The sequence below is a fragment of the Euprymna scolopes genome, chromosome 1, assembly GCF_053919585.1.
Source record: "Euprymna scolopes isolate OS-2025 chromosome 1, ASM5391958v1, whole genome shotgun sequence".
Lineage (NCBI taxonomy): Eukaryota > Metazoa > Mollusca > Cephalopoda > Sepiida > Sepiolidae > Euprymna > Euprymna scolopes.
Window position 1 is genome coordinate 151,167,525 of NC_136482.1, and position 19,698 is coordinate 151,187,222.

At 34.8% G+C, this 19,698-nt stretch overlaps 2 pseudogenes; one reads left to right on the plus strand and one right to left on the minus strand.

The window, feature by feature from the left end:
* Positions 1-12,696: 12,696 nt before the first annotated feature.
* On the plus strand, positions 12,697-12,814 carry LOC145283651 (5S ribosomal RNA; annotated as a pseudogene).
* A 6,134-nt stretch (positions 12,815-18,948) lies between these two features.
* LOC145284523 (U2 spliceosomal RNA) lies at positions 18,949-19,163 on the minus strand (annotated as a pseudogene).
* Between the last annotated feature and the right edge of the window lie 535 nt (positions 19,164-19,698).

A 19,698-nucleotide genomic window follows, 5' to 3' on the forward strand; every position in this document is an offset into this window, starting at 1 on the left:
GGTTAAAGTCGCACTTTTTTTTTCACACTTTAATTTTCAACTTTGCCTCAAGGGTTCGGGTTCGATCCTCATACTTACTTTTTTTAATCCCACCCCTGGAGTTTCCACACACACCTCCAAACACCCGGGCAACGCCGGGTACCCATCACTAGTATATATATAAAATGCAAGATAGAACATCAACTAGAATGGAAGAATGGAAAAAATATATAATGACCAAATAAAAGATAAAATATAGAGTGATAATTATGGAATCAAACTATTGATGAAAAACTATACAATAAGTAATAGAAAACACTGTTTGCAACCGTATATATATATATATGGGTTGAATTAAAAATTATGCATAAGAAAATCGCATTTGCGTACCAATACGAGTAAAATTTAAAATTAAAATATAAAAAATATATCAAAAAATGATAGCAACTTAAAGTGATAGTAAAAAAAAAAAAATGTCCATAATAGCAAGCAGATAATAAAAAAAATATTGTAGGGATTGATAGTTGGGAATCAATTAGATATAAAGACTAGTGGGTAGATACCAGAAGCAAGGAAAGTTCATAACTAAGAGCAAAATAAAGAAAAAAATACAGGATAATTTGAATATATAATGCAGATTGTGTAGAAGTGTGTGCCTTAGGGGTTCATGTTTCCTATTTAAAGAATTATAAATGAGAATAGATGAGTTTATAGTTGGGAGGTTATAAATAGATTATAATAGAACAAGCCTGCAAGAAAGGTGGGCTCTCTCTACCGTGCTAGACAACTACTAACACCCGAAAGTATCCCGTACCTCTATAAGGCCACCATTCGCCCATGTATGGAGTATTGCTGTCACATCTGGGCTGGTGCATCTGCTACTAGTCTCTCGTTCCTTGACAAGGTTCAAAAGAGAGTCGCAAACCTGATAGGCCCTGAACTGGCATCTAAGCTCCAGCCTCTGTTCCATCGACGAAATGTTGCATCCCTCTGCCTTTTCACAAGTATTTTAATGGTGAATGCTCTGACGAACTTCCATCAACTTGTGCCCCCACGACGTGAGCACCCTCGACAAACCCGACAGGCTGCTAAATCCCACCCTCACACTGTAACGATCCCTAGATGTAAAAGATCTTTTTACTCACATTAGTTTCTTCCCCAGAACCGCTAGACTTTGGAATTCCATTCCAGGTCCCTACTTCCCCAACAGTACTGACGTACAGAAGTTCAAGTGTAACGTGAACCGATATCTTGCTGCCCAAATCCCTAAAAAGTACCCCAATAGTTGTTGCCCTTGATAGTAGACCCCTTCACCAAAGTGGCAATTTGCCTTTTTTGGGGGTGAAAATGTAATAAAAAAAAAACTGTTATGCATCAAAATCAACTCTGCTTATTAGATGTAAAAGAAAATAAAAACATAAAGAAGAAGAAATAGATTCAATACAAAATTGAATTTGGTAAGGAGGTTCATTAGTTATCTTATTCTTCACTTGAGAACTAGCTGTCTTCTGTGGAAAACAACAATTTTAAAGTCACTTGACGAGGACTTGTACTGTTAACTAACGATCTGTACGAAACATTAGCATGTCCTGTGTCGCGATTTTGTAAATTTATCTACGTCTATAAATATATACTTTTTATATAAATTACATACTTCCATATATGCACGTATATATATATATATATATATATATATATATATATATATATAAGAAACAAGTAGTTAATAAAACATGTTAATAACACTTTGAAAAAGAGTTAAAAACATATTTAATTTTAAAAAGGAAGCACTAAATAATTGGCTAGTCCTTAATCCGCGCAGATTCGAAGAAATACTTTCTTTCTCATAATACTTTGGCATTTAGCAAAATACAAGATCGGATTTTGCTTGCAAAAGCATTTAATGAAACTACAAGTAAGTCATAGATCTTACTTGGTAACAAAAAATGAAGCAGAGGGTGAAGAAAAATAAATAAATAAATATATATATTTATGTATATATGTATTCATATGTTTATAGCTGTGTATGTGTGTGTATATATATATATATATATACATAAATACATACACAATATACATATGTATGCGTGTATGTGTGTGCCTATGTGTATGTACCTATATATAATGTATGTGTGTATGTGTGAATACATATACATACTAGCAGTCTGCCCAGCATTGCCCGGTAGTAAATTACGCTTAAATATAATTATTCGATTAATGCAGATTTAGTATTTATTAGTATTTATTATTATATTATATTATATTATATTGGACCCAGTATAAAGTGAGAATGTAAAAAGTTTTAAAAAATGAAACGTGCACCACCAGAGAGAATCGATACAAAAACGTGTATCTTACGATTTACTTTTTCCTTTGAGGTTAATGCCTTACCTATGAAGACATGTTAGCTGCAAGGCTAAAAATTAAAACATGGACTTTTAGCTATTACGTTAGGCATGCATATTTGTAATGCAGTCATTCGACCTTCACCTGGCAAATTCCATTTTTTTTTTAATCTTCACACTTTTTCAACGATTTTCCACGGCTAAACCTAAATATAAAGTTATGCGTGGCTTCGAATATATATACGCATACATTAATATAAAATCAAAGAGATCTGTGTTTACTATATTTTTTATACGCAAATATTATGCAAGTATAAATCATGTAGAATATTTTCATGAATATAATTACACGTAATAGTTAACTAAAGATGATCATCCCATAAGAAAACAGAAAAAAACTAATAGGGATTTTATTAAAAAGAATGTTAAAAAGAATATGCAAATTACCAGGCTCTTTTGCAGATGAATGCAGTTCCACGAACCATATTTAACAAAGTTGTATTTTCTTTTTTAAATTAATAGAAAAGTGGTATTAAATATGAATATCATACTCAAAAAACATAAATTTATAGGAATATAGATATATTGTTTCTATTAGTACTAATAGTATTATCATCACTCTCATAATCATTATCAATATTCTAATGTTATTAAATTGGTGTTTGTATACGTTTCTTCTTTTTCCCCCTGTCTAGTTTACTTCCGGTTTATGTGTGTCTAGATGTTCTGTTGAAAATATATTTGTTTCGTTTGTAGGTCACGATGTCTACGTCCTCGTCCATATCTGTTCCATCTTTCCTGTTGTTTTTCTCTTGTTCCCTTCGTCTTTTTCTTTCTTTTTCTGTTTCTTTTTTTTTGTTGTTGTTTTAGCTTTAATTTCCACTTAAGTTTTCTTTTAAATATGTGTTTTTACATTATCTATTAATCACTGGTGTGACGGCTAGAGAAGTAATGACGCCGTTTAATTGTCCATTGACAAAAGAAACCTATACAGATTTAAATAATCTTTACATGTGGTCTGCTTGTAAACGGATTTTACTGGAAACATGGACTACAATGACTTGGATTATTACAAACCTTTTGAATTATTAAAAACTTTTTTGGATTACAACGTACATTCTGGATTTTAATTTAATTTAATTCCATTAGTGTGGCAACAGCATAATTCCAGACTTTTCCTATGGGAACTTCAATATAGATATAATATAGATTGGTTCGAGGTGCTACATAGAGCGGACTCTAAAAAAACATTTAAAGATTTTGGAGGCCGTCTCTATCGCGGTGCGTCAACCTTCTTTGTGCCGGCAAAAAGAAACATCAAACGCATTGTTTCTCTTTGGGGAACTTTGAATTTTTCTCCCGCTTTTTTTTTCTTTTATCCCTCGTTGTGCCAATAATTTTAATCGTTTTTAAACATAAATAAATTTAATTAATGTCCCCGTACGTTGGCACATTTAATAAGTTCCCCAATAGAACTCTTTATTTTCGTTACAATATTATTTAGATTGCTATCGATTTACTCCTGACGAGATGATAGCCGAAAGAGCTCTCGAGAAACTTCCGCCTAGTATTTTATTTAAAACTATATACAAATTCTGTACCTCTAAACATTTATATATATATGTATGTATATATACATATATATATATAAATATGTATTCAAAATTTATAACGTGTAAAGATTATTTAAATCCTTTCATAAAGAAAACTTTATTAATCGAAATAACAACCATACGAATCGACACATTCAACGAGAAACAAGTTTATTTATGCCATTAACATAGAAATCCGGAGTCCTAGAAGCGATGAAGTCATTGAAGGCCGATTCGATATCATCTCGGCTTTTGAATCATTTTTCGGCCAGGAAGTTCTTGAAGATTAACTTTTTCAAATTATAAATTTTGAATATATATATATATATATATATATATATATATATATATATATATATATATATATATATACAGTGAGCAATTTCTGGAGACTGTGCTACCTTAGTACACAAATGTGTCCACAACATTATCCAGCCTATTTTTTCCCACATAGATAGTTGGTTCAATGTATGGAGCACTATGTTCAAGGGTGAACACAACTTTCGTCATCTTAATGTTAATACTTAAGCCAAAGCGTCACATGCTGCTGAAAACAATTCATTTTATTTTGCATATCGCGCTCCGAATGAGACAGAAAATCAGTATCATCAGCATAGAGTAGTTCCCTAACTATACGTCCAAAGATTTGTGACTTGGCATTAAATCATTTTTAGATTAAATACTTTATCAGTACTCCTAAAATGCGTATGCAAAAACACTGGGAAGTAAATTAAGAATAGAGTTGGAGCCGGAATATCGCCCTGTTGTTGCGGAGATACGTGTTCGTATCCAGAGGGCCAGCACAGCATTTGGAACACTAGAAAGCAACTGTGGTGTCATCCAGGCATCGCTGTCAAAACCAAGATCAGTGTTTACTCAACCTGTGTACTTTCTGTTTTACTTTATTCATCTGAATGTTGAACAACACAACGTCGGCAACTTAAAAGATTTATGAGAAATGTCTCAGGCGAATTCTAAATGTGAAATGGCAGTCACTGACACCCGACACGTATATTTTCGGGAAGTCTGAGTGTTTGAACATCGAAGCAACGGTGATGAGGAACCGGTTTGCGCTGGGTAGGTCATGTTGTACAAATGGAAGATGTGAGGCTGCCTAAGCAGTTGTTTTAAGGCGAGATTAAGACTGGGGCACGTGGTCAACATCGACCAAAGAAGCACTTCAAGGATTGCATAAAAGATGATCTTAAACCTTTACAAATTCCTCTCCAGAGTGAGAAGACCCTAGCAAAATTCCGACCGAATGGAAGAATCTAGTCAAAGGGGTGTGTGAAAATTTTCCGAGGGAAAGACTCAATCATGCTGAACTCAAGAGAAATTAAACAGTTGAAAATGTAAGGCTTGTAAATGCGTGCTCCTCTAAAAACCAGCTTACATTAACCACACAAAAATACAACAAAAACATGCAATAAGTAGCGGGAGCCAAACAAATAACGGAGACAGAAATGAAACACGTTTCAATGCACAACTGTGTCTGCTGTATGTGTAGCAGAATGTGAAAGTCAAATCATGGCCTTAAAAGTCACCTTCGGGCCCACGGACATGGTCTGGGTGTCGCTGACAATTAACCAGAAAACTATGATGAGGTTGGTGGGGAGCATTGTGGTGGTTAACGTCTGTAAAGCCAAAGCAATTGCCATATGTACATATATATAGGACAAATTTATAGTTTTACTAATTTAATAAGTGTAGAATTATTCTCAGCGGTACCGAATGTTATTATAAAAATAATCATCTCATCTCCATGGTGATTTAATTTAAAATATCTATAGTGGATAGCAGTAAATAGTATTGACAAGCTTAATAAACAGCGATTACTTAAAGATAAGATTATTTCCCTAATGGGCTGTGCGCGTATTTACATTGAACGATATATCCAAACAATACGTATGTTGGTCGCTGATTCTAGGTATGTTTATTGATCATTTTTTTTTCGAGTAAACAAGATGGAAGTATGTACATTATAAAGTCAAAAAGGGGGGAAAGCACGCACGTTCACAGAAAGCGTCCATTCAAACTGCGCATCTAGTGATATAGTCGTGTTTCAATGTTACGCGTGAAAAACAATCTAAATTTGCAGGTTGAATATCAGCCCGACAGGTCAAGTGATATGTTTTCTAAACTAGATGAATAGGAATGAAAGTCTAGTTCAATTAGAGGCTCATCTAAATAAATGAGGAACAAGGAATTCCATATGAGCAAAGGAAAAATAAACACATATATATATAAATTTCTGATAACTAAAAATATAAAAGTTTACGGTCTAACACCAGTTAATTTTATGTACTATTTATAATTATTTCAGTAGCACGAATGAGCTTCTCGGATGGACTCTAAATCAATGTTGGCCTGGTCAGTTCGATTAGGTCCGAGTTCCATAGGAAGTTTAATGACCAGAAGAGTGAATGCTCGCGTGTTTCGACTTTGTTCTGACTGCAATAAGTGTTCAATGGAGTGGTAGTTTACCTTCCTGTCTCTCTCTGTCTTTCTCTTTCTCACTCTCTCTCTCTCAATCTATCTATCTATCTCTGGAGACGCCAAATTTCCCATTTATATATATATATATATATATATATATATATATAACTACTTAATTTACTCACATAAATTAATATACGAAAGTATAGATTTATGCGTAAACTTTAAGTATTTACTTCAAAAGTGCTCAATACGTACGTAGAGCTAGTTAGTAAGTTATACAATGTATATGGCGATTAAGCTACACTGAATATTCCGCGTTTCATCCACTCTAGGATTCTTCAGGCTTATGCGCCTAAGCCTGAAGAATCCTAGTGTGGATGAAACGCGAAATATTCAGTGTAGCTTAATCGCCATATACAATTTATAACTTACTATATATATATATATATATATATATATATATATATATATATATATATATATATATATAGTAAGTTATAAAATATATATAGCAATTAAGCTACACAGAATATTCCGCGTTTTATCCGCGCTAGGCCTGATGAATCCTAGCGTGGATGAAACGATATGTTACACAGCCAGATAAATATGTCCAGAACGGATTCCGAGTTCCGTTAAACAGTCATTGATGTGTGTCTTTCTTCGCCGGCAACTACCACACATTTAAACGGGATATTTTTTATGGTAATAACGGCAGTTTATTGCTTATCTCGACAGTATTCATACCAGATATGTTTTATTATTGATTGCCTTCCAAGATTATTTATTACTTTTTTGATACTGTGTTTTTTATACATCTTTTCTGATATTTCTCTATAACATCCGAATCGTTCTTACCTAGCATATCAGTTATATCAAAATTATTTCTCTCTCTTTGTGTTCGTTTGATAGAAGATCGTCACACCAACTGCTCAAATAGTTTTTTTTGTTGTTGTTGTTGTTAAAACTTCCTTTTCGTAAATCTTGACAAAACTAGTTAGCATAAGCTCTCACTTAGTCTTAAAACAATTTTAGCTCTTAGTTTCCCAGCCACTAGTAATGAAATTCCTCAGGAGAAAGGTAGTTAATATAACGTTTTGTTTAGTCTTACGGCCAATTTAGTCTCTTAACTGCTAAGCCCCTTTGCGGTGAGTTTATTTGAGACACTTACGGCCTATTTTGTCTCTTAACTGCTCACTCTCTTTTAGAAAAATTACTCGAGAGAAAACGGTTGATAGCCTACCCAACCACGCATCTCCACGCCTCTGACGTAATCGGCTATCAACCTATTATTCAGCAATTATTGAATTTTCCATTTTCTTAAATTAGAGGTTTACGTTATTTCTCTTCAGCAATCCTCCTATCCAACACGAACACTGTGTTTATTCGATTATTAATCATACTTTCCATAAATCTACTTCGTTCATAAACCGAACTATTAGAAGTTCCATGACTGACTTACATGTCACCATCTGTCATAGCTAAGTGACGTTCCATCCTTGAGAAATCTGATTCGTTGTCAAAATTCTCTCAAACAATCTACTAACAATTCCCTCGTTATCCACATCTTTTATTTCTCTATTAAAGGATTATAAGTACCTTAAATGTTTAGTAGACACATATATTTCTATCATAGTAGCGATGTAATCGCTGCGTATTATATTCAAGTGTCAGTTTTAGAATTAAAGTATAAAGTTCTGTTAACGTCAAGTGCCCGACTTGACCGTCAAGCAATTTTGTTAATAATTAATTTCAAAATTAAAAATGGCTTTAAATATTAATATTTCCGTGTCTGGTATTATACTTATAAGAACCCAAGTGACAAAATACCGATAAATAAACGAACCGGACACAGTTTAAACGTACAAATAAATTAAAAATACGTATAAGTCATGTAGCACAGCCCATGCTACTTTTTGGACTTGTTTTTTTTCTTTAGTTTTTTTTTTAACTTTAAAACTTTGGTAATTCGTAATTTTTTTTTAAAAAATTCTAAGATATTTAATATTCTCAGCTTGGTGTCGGAATCACTTGAATAGCCCAACCATAAATTTACAAGAATATAAATATGCTTATTTCTACATTTTTAATCGAAAATCCCTGTTTAAAATCGAATAAACTATTTGATATGTTTAGGGTGCACGAAAATATTTCCACTATAATATTGTATAACGGATTCGTAATACTAGAACTTTTGTCTTTGTTGTAAAAGTAAAATAACCAGCCACACCATGTATGTGACACTATATTTTAGTGTCCCAGTTGTGGTGGTTGTTAATACACCCCTGCATGGCCAAGAGGTGATTTGGGCGTAGGCGGAGGGATACATAAGCAATCTGATTCGCATTGTTTTCTCGATCTCTTTTTGTTCGGACAGCCATGAGGTGAGCATGTATTTTTGTCTGTCCGTAAATTAGTTAAGGTTATTTAGTTTTAATTGTGAGAGTTAATTATCATTTGTAAAATGTTTTTGTAAAAATATTGTAACATTTTCTTGTAAAAAAAAAGTAGTGAATTATATTTCCCATATTAACATTGTGTCGTTCATCGCTGTGTGTGTGTGTGTGTGTCTGTCTGTCTGTCTTTAATGTCTACATTAATAAACGAAGCGGACCTGGAGAAGAAGATTCCAACCATGTCAAACCCTCAAGAAACAAGACGCCATTCTGGGAGAAGAAGGAGACAGCCACATCCAACATTGCAGATATGCTTTTAATTTCGACTTAAAGACGTCTAATCGACAGATCTTCCTACACGGACCGTTTCCAAGACATTTAATGTAACACGTGGGTCGGTCACACTCCAATGACCGGCCTATAGGTGTACACGTATCTCCGTTGGGAACCTCTCTCGGTTTATCCTAGCACAAAAATCATTCACAAAATATCTATTTTCTTAATTAATTTCCTATTATTTTTCTATTTCTATCCCTCCCCACCTTTGCAAAAATAAAATATGATCGAATACACAGAAGAAAACATCCGTATGTGAAACAGAAATGAAAGAAAACGAACGATATTACTCACTGACCGTTACTGCATTTTTTTCTTTCTCGGATGTTTCTGTCCCGACTTCGTTCGTTTTTTCCTCTTTTTTTTTGCGACTGAATTCTCTAGTGGTAGGTTTCTTTTATTTTGAACTAGTTATGTGAAAAATCTTCATCTTAACGATATTAAATGCTTTTAGGTAGCATTGTAGTTAGATTTTAATACGAACCGAACGTTGTGATCGAAAGTCTGGCAAAAAAAAAAAATTAAAAAAAAAGAAGAAATTCGACTTTGCTTCTAGCTGACTTGTTTTTTGGGTTTTTTTTTTGTAAGAGATTATATTGAAATATCTCTATGTTAATAAAATTATTGTATAAAACCTACGTTTTCTAACCCGTCATCTTGCAATGCAACAGGTTATCGCAGTGAAGCCTTCACCGAAAGTTGTATATCACTGTATGTCACTAAGCTCTAACAATACATATATATCCTTTTACAATGTGCTCTGTCACGGAAAGATCTTAAAATCGAGATATGTAAATAACGAAGTTTTTAGATAAAACCTATTTGAAATCATACGGTACAATATTTGTCTTTAGTTTGACAGCCACCATATTTGGTGAGCGTCATGACTGAGTGTTTGCTTGAAAAACGTTCACCTAAATATTTTTAACCTCAATAGTCATTCACCACATTGCGGTTAATAGCGTTACACTCAAACAAGGGAGAAATAGGAATAATATTAATAAGAGCAGTAAGAAAACGACTAAATATATGCAAGGAATCCCGCCAGACTTGGAGATAAATTAGTCCGAATGTTTAGTTTCATAGGATTGTTACTAAAAAGAAATGTACTCCAAGTGGGGCAAAATAACAATAGGAAGTATAAAAGAAATAATTATTGTAGGGGGATCAATTAACCTAAGTATTAGCTGATTTGACTCTTTTCGTCTTACTTAGCCCCAAGCTTAACTGCGATAGGGTGATATCATTCTTACTCGATTTATTTTCTTGGGAATCTCTCTAGATTAGACATGAAGCCGGACTATTAGAAATTCTATGACTGACTTACATGTCACCTTCATCTATCATGACGTTCCATCCTCTGATTCGGTGTCGAAATTCTCTCGGGAACGTTCGAGTTGTCTACTAAAAAAATCCCTCGTTATCCACATCCTTCATTCCCCTATTCAACGATTGTAAGTACCTTAAATGGAAGGAGTTAACAAACACGCACAATGATTAGTGCAAAGACAGAAAATGTCTAGTTGATGTAATGTTTACAAGATCAAGGCTTTATTTAGGAGAAAACAGTTAACAGGGAGAGAGTTCCCCACAATCCAAAAGTTCTTGGAAATAAGCTACTGATGTTGTATAATGAGGTATCAAAACAGCGATTTTCAGGGAGATCTCTAGACAAACAAGGGAAAAGAACTAGAACAATGAAAACAGGGATTAGATCAGAAGTATTAAAAAAAAAGATTTGCAACAAGAATTTTGGAATTTATGAAATGATCTTTATTAAAGGACTGATCACATTATGAATTTGCTTGTTCCCTACTGAATGACTGATGTAAAGGATTCAATATACTCGTCAATTGTTTAACCGAGAGAACAAATCCTTTACTACTTATACGAGTCCCTTCCAACTGCCTATGCATCTATGCCTTTTGAAGACAGGTTGTAGCTTCCTGGTGTGTATCATTTCGGAATTAATGAAGATATTACAGGGTGACCCCCAAAAAACAAAATCTAAATGGAGGCCATCTAGAACATATGCTGTAGAACGGAGGGAAAAAAAGTCCAAAGACCCTTGTGTTTTGATGTGATGTTTTGAATATAATAAACCAGTTATGACCAAAGATTCATTTCATTCGGACAAAACACTAAGAAACGGGGCCTACTTTGTGTTGGGCCCGTTTTTTGTGGGTCAGACTGTACGAGCAGTTCGATGAATTTGAACCATTTCTTCACTTACTCTAGGTACTTTTGTAAAAAATCGTTTGACTATCAAAATCTGAAAAAAGCTTCTAGTTAGTATCACAATTTGCAAACACGGACACATTAGTGGCTTCACTTGTAAGCAAGAAATGTCTTGCGCATGTTTTGCGTAATGCAGTATGTGACAAATAATACAAGTAGATCCAGAGTTGTTTTAAAATGTGTTAACATAAAAGGACCGTACGGCTTGAACCAAACTATAGATTCCCATTGTTGTAGTCAGAATGGGGTAACCAAGTGCGTGTAGTGTGTATTTTGTAGAACTTCAATGATCAAGTTTACTATGATATATTTGATCTTAGAACCAAGAACGTTTATGTGGTGAAGGTATTTATATCAGGAACTTATCCGAAATAAACTCGCTCTGCGTGAAAACTTTAAATTTAATTAAAATAAAATGACGGTTTAACTATTAAATTTCAATTGTTTCTTGAAAATACCAATTTTCCTCAATAATGGGCGGGGGCTTAATGATAACAAAAACATTACGCAAAATCACCGGCAATCAATAAAGAATGCAAGAGAACCATCCAAATTCATGTTTAAACTAAATGCAGTCTTACAAATCAAATTTATTTAGCGCCAACAATCCGAGAAGTTCTCATTGCCACTGGGGTTTAAAGAAATTTATGAGCAAGAAAGCAATATTTATCTTTTTTATCTCAGCGGCGCGAGCAATACACCCCAGTTCAATTGCAGAGCTGATCAACTCTCTACCTGTTTTATCGCAAACTGCATAGAAAATCTTCCCTCCTTAAAATGCTGTAAGGCGAATCGCATCGTGTTTCTTTCAATCACTACCCTCGATAAATACGGATTCAATTTGTGAGGTATAGTTTACGTAATCTAGAGATTATAGCGGAGTGGCTGCATTCGAGGCATGTTAATTAGCGCTCCCAAAATCTATCTGTGATACATACTTTGAGATAAAGCGAAAACTTGAATATGACTCTATGATAATTTATGTATGTAATAAGTAGGGATACGACAACATCATATTCTTTTCCTTGTTTTGAATCTCAGGTATATATCCATTGATATTATATATGTTTTTTATGTAGAGTGATGTGGTTCTCGGTTGATTAATTGTGTCTAACTGTGACGAATATATACTCGAGAGTCAAAACAAGGAAAAGAATATTCTGTTGTCATAGCCCTAGAAATAATCTAAATGATATGTTTCTATGGGTGTCTGATCTATTTTTTAAACCATTTTATGGTTGTGCCGCTGGTTGTTGAGAGGAAGGAATCACTGAATGCTAACTCCAAGTTTTGCGTGCGGTAATCCACAATACTGCTAATGATTAAGATAAGCTCACATATAAAGTTATGTTAGTTTCTATATTATAGTAAGAAATATACGGTATAATCACGTTCATACATCGGTTCCCGTCAGATCACCGAAGTTAAGCACAGTTAAGCCTGGCCAATACTAAAATGGGTGACCATTTGGGAATTCCAGGTGCTGTATGTGCTCTCCGCTTATCTCAACATTGTTTCCAATAAGTCCTCGACCTCCGCTGCCACTGGATCCAAGTAGTACCGATTTGGGTAATATTTGTTTGAGGATTGCGACACCTTTGCCTCACAATTACACTCTCGGCTACTCTTAAAAAGGTGGCCATTGTCTCTTGAGACTTAATGGAAGTGTCGCATAATAAAATTCAATATTGAGATTAAAATCAATAATGCGAAGAAAGCTTGGATGACTATTTCGTGTTATATAAGTATATTGATTTGTATTATTTCTCTAATTTTTCCTTACTTTAGTACAAATCTAATCATTAATTCTGGGATGCATGAGGCCTCTCCTTTTACTTATAATAGTGATAGTAATAGTAGTAATAATAATAGTAGTATAATTTCACTTACTATATACAGATAGCACGATACATAGGAAAAATATAGCGTAGATTATTTAGTAAATGACAAAATAGAAGATGTCGATTGTCTGCAATGTCTTAAAATGAATCTGAAACTGATTGTCAGCAAAATGTTTCCACAAACATAATTTTGTTTTAAATTTATGTTATTATCCACAAGTTGATATTACTCTATTTTCTGTAAGATTTCGGATAATACGTGTCAGCATCGCTAAATTAATTAATGTCAATTCTGTTTGCTCTATTCTTAAAAAAGAAAAATCAAGATATAGATGTTGGATAAGTATCGACTTCCATTTTCGCTGATAATTTAAACATTTCAAAATATCGCAGACAAACACAGTAAAGCTTCGTAACAAAAGAAAAAAAAATTATTCAAATTGGATGTTTTCGTTTCTATATTAATTAGCTGAGATATCGGCGTACGCTATCACATTCGCACTTGGCTCAATTACTTGTATTTTTATGTATTTGCCTTTAAGTCACAAGAATTTACAATTATACTTTAAATAATTATACACAATCAAATCTTACAAAAATAAGTGCTTTCTCAAATATCTATTAATGTTAGGTAGTAGGTCGAAACAAGAAAGTAGTTGTTAGTTATCTATTTCTGTATCTATCCGTCTCAATCTACCTATCTATCTAACTGGAGAGATGGACGGGAGATGAATGTGAATAATTTTGAAAGACTGTCAAAATATGATAAAATCATATCGTAGACAAGTTTACAAGAGTATCTGGTCAGCTGATAGAATTACGTGCATGTTACGTGATTCTAGTTAGTTGAGAAGAATAATTGGGAGTTGGACTTTGGACGTTGAGTAGAGGGACGGTTTAACAGGTGGTCCCTCCCCCACCTTACCGGGGAGGGAGCCGACGTGTCTCAGAATGGAGACCTAGAGTTAACCACTCAAGCAAAGATATTCACTTTCCATTCTTCTGCGATCGACACCTGGAAACTGAATAAAAACTATATAAAACACAACAGCGTTCTTGGAAGTGAATGAATATTCGTCCAAATAGGTTCCACCCTACCCTCCAAGAACAAGATGAATTCAAGATGGACCAAGATCAAAGACGCATGTGTGTCGGAAAATGCATGTATTAAACACACGCGCGCGTGCGCTTGCGCACGCACGCACGCGCATATGAACATTTAGACGACCATAGCATTGGAACATAAACAGACAGCAACAACATAACTTAGGGTTCAAATAGTGAAGAACCAACCATAGACATGTAGTGGACGTATATACGTCAGAATGAACCCTTCGTTCCAAGTAAACATATCGACATATGGTGCTACGGTAGACATTACAGAAAAGACTCCTTCTTGGTACCGCCAATAATATATAAATAATAAATATATATAAATAATTATACATCATCCAAGATTACAAAAAGTACGTGCTTCCCCAAATATCTATTAATTTACTTTCGAATAGATATATTTATAAAGACATATTTGAAGCAGAAGTGTCACGATAGAATCTATAATTCAAAGCATTATAGTTCAATAATAAATGGAAGTAAGTTGAACACCTGTGACTGTAACACCTTATAATACTCAGATTGCAATTCCAGCCAAACAATAAAACAGAAGTTATAGTAAGATTGTGTACGCAGCATATAATGTATCATTTTAAGTAAGGAACTCTAAATACACGTAAAATAATTTTATCACATGAAGAAAATATTGGAATAAACGTTATTCTCTGTATGCAAATAGGTTCACTAGACTGTTTTCTTCTTTATATTAAGACTTTGTCCAACTCCCATAGAAATGTATATCCCAAATTAGTTTGACAAAAATGTGCACATGCATTTAATTGTGAGCCTAATAATTTGCATACAAATATCCATCCGGAATAGATTTGAAGAGAAAAATCTATCCTAATTCAACGATATAAATGATAGCAACTTTGTCACATTCTGCGTCATCCGGTGGATTGCGGCGTATATTGCGGCTATTCATTCGAAGCTTGAATTAATTCTCCGAATACAGGCCTGGGCGGGTGATATAAAATAAAAATAAAAATAAACAACAAGTTTGCAAGTTCTACAAAATACACTACGCACATTTAGTTACCTCATTCAAACCACAACAATAAGAATCTATGCCTTTACTCAATCCATATGGTCCTTTTACCTAAACACATATTTTAGCCTAATTACTACTTTAAAGGGCTGCGTTTAATTCTAGCTCTTGCGAACAATAATAAATCATTTACTTAACATGACGAGTTTTCTGAAAGCAGTAGTACGCAGCACATACGACATTGAAACATCAATTGTAAAATTGATATTCGCCTGAAGGTTAACTAAGTTTGCCTAGTTAACAGGATGCCCTTCTCGCGTTGCAGACAAAGTCCGGTGGAAAGGTAAGCAATACTGTCGGAGCAGCAGAAGGCGTTCCAGTGATTCACCATCTTCCTATCTGAACTCCAAACTTGATTTTTTTATCGGAGTTTACTTCATTAGCTTTTGCCATTCTGAAGACATTCACAAGGTAGTCGAGCGATTTGTCAATAGCTGGTGAAAATTCAATTTTGATGAAAAATAATTGAGATTCGCTTTGTTTTTATGGTTATATTAAATTGAAAACGAAGTCCTTAAAAACCATAGATGATATTCTTAATAATTATACATACTTGTGACAATAGTACACGCATCTATCTAGGCTATTCAAACTTTGTTTCTTCTGGCTTACAGCTATCCTATTTTAATTTATAGCCTAATTACCACTTCAACGGGATGCATTTAATTCTATCTCTTGCGAAAAATTGTTAATTATTTACTTGAATAACAGGATGATTTTTCTCATTATGGGAGTGGCCAAAAAAGGTGAGTTTTTATTGGACAAAAGACTGAACACAGGATTTCAAATTCTGAGTCAAGAAATTAAAAACTCAGAATCAGTTTACGGCAGTTTTTTTCCCCTGTTTGCGACAGTTTCTAAATATTTGTAGTGTGCAGCAGGTTGGGCAGACGTTTAGCAGATGAAAAGATATAATGCATAAACCGACCAGAAAACATATCTAAACAGATAGCTATGAACATACAACGATTAGAGTTACTGTCTCTATGCCCCGTGACGGTGCCTCAAGACCACTAAACTCATTGTATTGTGTTGTTTTTATCCAAGTTTTATCTCTAAAGCAATTATCGTGATGCATTGATACCCGATAATTTAATATGACATATTCGACATTAGTCCAAATCCGGTGACCTTTGCAGACTATTTGTTTATAACATAAGTTCAAGTTACAAACGGGTTTCATGATAGCAAAGTTCGAAACATGAATAATATTTAACCGTGAAGAAAAGGAAATTAACAGAAATTCCAATAAAAATATACATTGCGTTTGTCTATAAAATCTTTTAGCAACAAACCTTAAAACAGAACATACACTAAATTTAGATCTTAGCCGGAAGTGTTAAAAAATGACATTTAACACGAGGAAATTAGTCCGATGAATCCAAAACATATGAATGACGAATCATCCTAGAAATTAAAACGTAATATGTTAGTGCTGTTTCATACAATATAGTTCAACATATTTGTCTTTTATTTTGTTGTTTCTTTTATTTGCTAGAAGATTAGCGACGTAACTATTTTTTATTTATGAAGACAATGTTTAAATGTCCTACATAAGCATTGTTTATTTATATATTTTTTCTGGGTTATATATATATATATATATATATATATATATATATATATATATATATATATATATATATATATTTAGTGAATTCTTTATATAATTGTATCCGTGGAAACCTGATAAAATATTCCCCTCGGCCTCTGTCAAATACCGGGTCATTGTTGTCAGCATTGGTAAATTAATTTATTTTATCTTGATTTTTTCAAACAATGCAGTAAAAGTTTCAGTTGTATCGACAGTCTACGGCTTCCTTTTCAGTTGTCATTTGAACTTTACAAGACACAACAGATAAGACGCAACACGTAAGATCCTAAGAAAGCTTGCAAACAAAATAAAAGAAACAAAGAGAAGTAAGCATATTAAGTTCATCAGTTGTAAATACTGGTTATTTTTTCTTCCCAGTACGATCCAATATGTACGATTACATAAACCTCCAATGCCTCACCCTCTCGGGTAATTTAGTTTTAACATTTTATCCATCTCAATAGAATTTCAACAAAGATGTAGAGAATAGCTTGAAATAAATTCTTATATATCTGTTGCGACTATGTTTGTCTATCTGTAGTGAAATCTAATAGTGATATTAATATAGTACTATCGACTTCATAATAAATAGTGGGGTTCACTTTGGCGTAGAATATCCATAAACAGTAAACCTGCGACTGTAATATTTCATATATAAGAATGAGCTATAGAAATTATGAAGAACTAGTGGGGGTACCCGGTGTTGATTGGATGTTTGGAGGTGTGTGTGGTTTTGGGTAAATCAAAACTCCGGGGTGTGGGGGTTAAAATAAAAAAAAAGTTTTGATAGGTAAGTATGAAGATCGAACCCGAACCCTTGAGACAAAGTTGGAAATTAAAGTGTGAAAAGAAAATGGATAACGTTAACTATTGGGCCACCGCTAAATACTAACGGAAGCAGGTGCACGTTTTAATGACTTAATGAGGTCAACTTTGACTGCGGGGTAGTATTTCATTTACTGCGGGAACACTTTTTTTATTTTTATTTTCCCAAGTTGTTGGTGGGAGGCCAACTCCCATAAAAAGGGGATCGTCTAAATTGCAATTGTCTGATAAAAGGAAAATATTTCCACATTGATCAAATCTGATTGCTTTCGGACATTTCCGGCGATCACGACCGGAAAAATAGTTATTTAGCCTTTTGCTGGTCAATCCACCTCCCCAGGGGAGCACCTATCACAATAATCACCTCCGCAGATTTTACTTTTCTTAACCCCTCCGTTACTGGTTTAATTGGGCTGTTCTTTTCCGACTGGGTCGTCGTTGATGGCGGCATGGATGCATCCTCGTTGAGGAGCCACCACCTCTTCACTTGACGCCTGTTGTTCTTATTATTGAAGTTGCGGTAGGCTTCCTCCACTTGGTCGGCTTCCGGGTTACTCATCACCATTTCTTTCCACATCTGTACTTCTTGTTCTCTATTTACTGGTATCACGGTTGCCGGTGTTCTCTAGGGAGTCATCGACACGGGTCCCGCTTCTACGTCTGGGGTGATCTCCACTACTGCAACATTTTTCATGTGTGAGCTACTGGGGGTGGTGTCCTCATAGCCCGCCTCGGAGTTGCTGGAAACCGACCGCGATCTCGACCTCGATCTCGCACTCAGTGGCGACCCCGGAATCTGCTCTCGAAAACCCTGCAGCCGTAACCCTACCGGCTACCAACTAAATGGCGTCTGGGGTGGCGACCCCGGAACCCTCTCTCCAACTGGGGTTGCCTTTGGCGGTGGCAACCCCTACGGCCGCTACCGGACTCTCGACCCTTCTGAGGGCGGCGACCCCCGAAAGCCTTCTCGACCGGGGGGGGGCTTTCGAGGCGGCACCCCCGAACCCTTCTCGAGCACTACACCCGGGGCGTCTCCCAGGGTGGCAGGAGCAGAGGCCTGCTCCATCTAGTTTGAAGGCCCAGAGCCCAACTAGTGCCCGCCGATTTGGAAACCAAGGGGCCTTCGCCTAAAAAGGCACGTCTGTTACCTTGGGCCTGTCGGCTGCGTTATCAATAGCTGGACCCTGGACTATCTGGAAAGAAGAAAGAAAATGAAATAGTTAGTGGGAAAAAAGCATGCAAATACAAAAAGTCCTTAATGGCCCAAATCCCCAAGGAAGGGGCTGGTCCTTGCAGGACAAAAATAAAGAATCTTAACCAAGAAGGCTAGGAGCTCTTTCGCGGACACTTAGCGTTGATCGAAGTTTTTCTCTGAGAACAGATACTACACTTTGATTTTAGCCAAAAGTGGCCAAAAAAACGCCAGAATTAGTACCGCTTTTATGATACGAAAAAGCCTACTCCACATGCGGCTAGTGAAAAATATTGAATAGTTATCTTTCCGAATTCGAGCAAATAAAATAGACAGGCGACCTCCATTGTTAACTCGTAGATATTATGATTTATATGTGATATAAAAAGTTTTAAGAAGTTGTGAGCCTCTCGGAAAAAAAACCTGTTACAGACATGCACAAAAAAAAAGCGAACATACATACACACATTTTCGCTTTTATATTGGTGGATGGTCTGGGAGGCATTGTACAGCGATGTTATCGCTCATTTCCTGCCAGCGTTGGGCGTATGTGCTAGTAATAAAAAAAATGGTATCAAAAGTTACAATGTTAGTATTATTTTCTAATTTTACTTGAGCTGTTGGATTTATTGATATATTTTATTGAATATTAGCCGAGAAATATAGACCTATAGGAAAATTAGAAAAAGAATAGAAGCGTTGTACGGATAAATTCGAAAAATGTACAAAATATTTTTTAATAACTTTTCACATCTTCGCTAAA